Raw genomic sequence first — 4,947 nt, 5'->3', positions numbered from 1 at the left:
TGCCTTTGAGTCTACTTTAGCCCTTAGCTCTGTATCAGAAATGCTGTTCCTTTGGGAACCACAGCCAAAGAAGAGATGGAGCGGTTCTGGAATACGAATATAGGTTCAAACCGTCCTGTATCTCCCCACGTCACTATCTACAGTTGGTCTCTTCCCATGGCGATGTCCATCTGCCACTGTGGCACTGGTATTGCTTTGAGTGCAGGGGTCTCTCTTTCTGGCATGTCGGCCCTGTTACTCCCGGGGAACTTTGAGTCTTATTTGGAACTCGTAAAGTCCCTGTGTCTGGGGCCAGCACTGATCCACACAGCTAAGTTTGCACTCGTCTTCCCTCTCATATATCATACCTGGAATGGGATCCAACACTTGATGTGGGGGACCTAGGAAAAGGCCTGAAGATTCCCCAGCTATACCAGTCTGGAGTGGTTGTCCTGGTTCTTACCGTGTTGTCCTCTATGGGACTGGCAGCCATGTGAAGAACAGAGGTTCCCAGCATCATCTTCCTACACCTTATTACATTCATCCATCTTTCTATTTTTCATTCTTATCTCCAGCCTGGGAAAAGTTCTCCTTATTTGTTTAGATCCTTTTGTACTTTCAGATCCCCTTAGAGCAGTAGAGTACCTTGCAGACCATAATAGTGGAAAAGGGTCTAGTTTTCCCCCTTGTTTCTAAAGATGGGGTGGCTGCAAAAACTCCCCTTTTTTGCCCACAACTTGCCAACTCTAGAAGCAGTTATTGTGTCTCCATATTGGGCTTTGATTTGTGCTGAGGGTCAGCTTTTGGCTCCTTCTTCCTGAGACAGTGGAAACAATGCCAGCTCTGTGGCTTCTGCCCTGGGGACTGGGGGTGAGGCTGGGGGTGCCACTGCCTGTGGGTTGCTGGCTTAAAGGACAATTCTGTTCATTGGTGAGAGCCCAGGCCATTAACACCTATGCAGTGTTATTGAAAGAAGAGAGGTGGGGGTGGAGGGGAATTAGTCTGTTCCAGTTAGAGGGAGATAAAGAAGGCTAGTTAGTTCTTGGAGCAGCTACTTTTGAGGAGAAAATATATAGCTTTTGACACAAGAAGAAGATCCAGAAAATTATTGAACATATTAGTGGTTATTTCTTTTTCTTGGATTTCCAGAAAAGCCTCTTAATTTTATGCTTTCTCATCGAAGTCATGTACCCTTTTTTTCTGAAACTGAATTAAAATACTCATTAAAAAAAAAAAAAAAAAGAAAAAGAGAAGACCCAAATAAAATCAGAGATGAAAAGGAGACATTAGAACCGGTTACTGCAGAAATTCAAAGGATCATTAGAGGCTCTTACGTGCAACTATATGCCAGTAAATTGGAAAACCTAGATGAAATGGATAAATTCCTAGATACATACAACCTACCAAGACTGAACTATGAAGAAATCTCAAACTTGACAAGACCAATAACAAGTAATGAGATTGAAGCCATAATAAAAAGTTTCCCAGCAAAGAAAAACCTGGGACCCAATGGCTTTACCGATGAGTTTTACCAAACATTTAAAGAAGGACTAATACCAATCTTACTCAAACTATTCTGAAAAATAGAGGAGGAAGAAATAAGTCCATACGCATCCTATGAGGCCGATATTACCCTGATACCAACATCAGACAAAGATGCATCAAAAAAAGAAAACCATAGTCCAATATCCTTGATGAACATTGATATAAAAATCCTCAACAAAATACCAGTAAATTAAATTCAACAACACATTTAAAAGATCATTTATCATGACCAAGTGGGATTTATTCTAGAGATGCAAGGATGATTAAACATATGCAAATCAATCGACATGATATATCATATCAACAGAATTAAAGATAAAAAACATATGATTATTTCCATTGATGCTGAAAAAGCATTTGATAAAATCCAACATCCCTAAAAAAAAAAAAAAACAAAAAAACTGGGAATAGAAGGAACATACCTTAACACAGTAAAAGGCATATATGACAGACCCATAGCTAGTATCATACTGAACAGGGGAAAACTGAAAGCCTTTCCTCTAAGATCTGGAATAAGACCAGGGTACCCACTTTCACTACTGTTATTTAACATAGTACTGGAAGTCCTACCTAGAGCAATCAGATAAGAGAAATAAAAGGTATCCAAATTGGAAAGGAAGAAGTCAAATTATCCTTGTTTGTTGAGATAATCTTATATTTGGAAAAACCTAAAGACTTCACCACAAAATTATTAGAACTAATAAATTTAGTAAAATTGTAGGATACAAAATCAACACAAAAATCAGTAGGATTTCTATATGTGAACAGTGAACAATCTGAAAAAGAAATCAAGAATTAATCATAGCTAAAAATAAAATAAGATGCCTACATGTAAACTTAATGAAAGCAGAGAAAGATGTCTACAATGAAAACTATAATGCATTGATGCAAGAAATTGAACATGACACAAAAAAATGGAATGATATTTCACGTTCATGAATTGGAAGAATGAATATCGTTAAAACATTCATACTACCCAAAGCAATCCTCAGATTTGATATAATCTCTTTTTTTTTTTTTGAGACGGAGTCTCGCTCTGTCGCCCAGGCTGGAGTGCAGTGGCGCGATCTCAGCTCACTGCAAGCTCCGCCTCCCGGGTTCCTGCCATTCTCCTGCCTCAGCCTCCCGAGTAGCTGGGACTACAGGCGCCCACAACCGCGCCCGGCTAATTTTTTGTATTTTTAGTAGAGACGGTGAAACCCCGTGGTCTCGATCTCCTGACCTTGTGATCCGCCCGCCTCGGCCTCCCAAAGTGCTGGGATTACAGGCGTGAGCCACCGCGCCCGGCTGATTTGATATAATCTCTAGCAAAATACCAATGACATTCTTCACAGAAATAGAAAAATTAGTTCTAAGATTTATGTGGAACCACAAAAGACCCAGAATAGCCAAAGTCATCCTGAGCAAAACTGGAAGACTCACATTATCTGACATCAAATTATACTACAGAGTTACAGTAATAAAAACAGCATGGTAGTGGCATAAAAACAGACACATGACCAATGGAACAGAATAAAGAACTCAGAAACGAATCCCCGCATCTACAGTGAACTCATTTTTGACAAAGGTGCCAAGACCACACGTTGGCGAAAGGACAGTCTTTTTAATAAATGATGCTGAGCAAACTGGATATCCATATGCAGAAGAATGAAACTAGACCCCTATCTCTTACCATATAAAAAATCAAATCAAAATGGATTAAAGACCTAAATCTAAGACTTCAAACGATGACACTAATAAAAGAAAACATCAGGGAAACTGCAGGACATTGGTGTGAGCAGAGATTTCTTGAGTAATATCCCAAAGCACAGGCAACCAAAGCCAAACTGGACAAATGGGATCACATCAGGTTAAAAAGCTTCTGCACAGCAAAGGAAACAATCAACAAAGTGAAGAGACAACCCACAGAATGGGAGAAAATATTTGCAAACTATCCATCTGACAAGGCATTAATAACCAGAATATATAAGGAGCTCAAACAACTCTACAGGAAAAAAATCTATTAATGTGATTAAAAAAGGGCAAAAGATCTGAATAGACATTTCTCAAAAGAAGACATACAAATGGCAAACAGGTATATGAGAAAGTGCTCAACATCACTGATCATCAGAGAAATGCAAATCAAAACTACGATGAGATATCATCTCACCCCAGTAAAAATTGCTTTTAAGCAATATACAGGCAATAATGAATGCTGGTGAGAATGTGGAAAAAAAGGAACTCTTGGTGGGAATGTAAATTAGTGCAGCTATTATGGAGAACAGTTTGGAGGTTCAACAAAAAACTAAAAATAGTGGTACCATATGATTCAAGAATCCCACTACTGGGTATTTATCCAAAGGAAATGAAATCAGCACATTGAGGAGGTATCTGCGCTCCATGTTTATTGCAGCACTCTTTACAATAGCCAAGATTTGGAAGCAACCTAAGTGTTCATCAATGGATGAATGGATAAAGAAAATGTGGTACATATACACGATGGAGTACTATTTTTATTTATTTATTTATTTATTTTTTGAGACGGAGTCTTCCTCTGTTACTGAGGCTGGAGTGCAGTGGCGTGACCTAGGCTTATTGCAACGTCCTCCTCCCGGTTCAAGCGATTCTCCTGTCTCAGCCTCCCAAGTAGCTGGGACTCCAGGTGCATGCTACCACGCCCAGCTAATTTTTGGATTTTTAGTAGAGATGGGGTTTCACCATGTTGGCCAGGATGATCTCCTTCTCTTGATCTGCCCGCCTTGGCCTGCCAAAGTGCTGGGATTACAGGCATGAGCCACTGCGTGGCCTTCTTTTTTTTTTTTTTTTTTTTTTTTTTGAGATGGAGTCTTGCTCTGTGGTGCTCTTGGCTCACTGCAACCTCCGCCTCCCGGGTTCAAGCAATTCTCTACCTCAGTCTCCTGAGTAGCTATGATTACAGGTGCCCACCACCACTCCCGGCTAATTTTTTGTATTTTTAGTAGAGACAGAGTTTCACCATCTTGGCCAGGCTGGTCTTGAACTCCTGACCTTGTGATCCACCTGTCTCAGCCTCCCAAAGTGCTGGGATTACAGGCGTGAGCTGCCGTGCCCGCCCACAATAGAGTACTATTTAGCCATAAAAAAGAATGAGATCTAGTCATTTGCAACCACATGGATGGAACTGGAGGACATTATGTTAAGTGAAATAAGCCAGGAACAGACAGACAAACTTTGCAAGTTCTCACTTAGTTGTGGGAGCTGAACATTAAAACAATTGAATTCATGGAGACAGAGTAGAAGGATGTTTATCAGAGGGTGGGAAGGATAGTTGGGAGTGGGCAGAAGTGGAGATGGTTAGCGGGCACAAAAATACGGTTACATAGAATGAATATAATATTTAGTATTTGATAGCACAACAGGGTGTCTATAGTCAGCAACAATTTATTGTACTTTTTTTGAGATGGA

The 4,947-nt window shown here is 40.1% G+C and overlaps 1 pseudogene; it reads left to right on the top strand.

Annotated features, from left to right (window-relative positions):
- On the top strand, window positions 1-545 carry LOC101006871 (annotated as a pseudogene).
- The last annotated feature ends 4,402 nt before the right edge of the window (window positions 546-4,947 follow it).

The sequence above is a fragment of the Papio anubis genome, chromosome 5 (assembly GCF_008728515.1).
Source record: "Papio anubis isolate 15944 chromosome 5, Panubis1.0, whole genome shotgun sequence".
NCBI classification, from domain to species: domain Eukaryota; kingdom Metazoa; phylum Chordata; class Mammalia; order Primates; family Cercopithecidae; genus Papio; species Papio anubis.
Note: the sequence above shows the minus strand (reverse complement) of the source record. Positions and strands in the feature narration are given on the sequence as shown.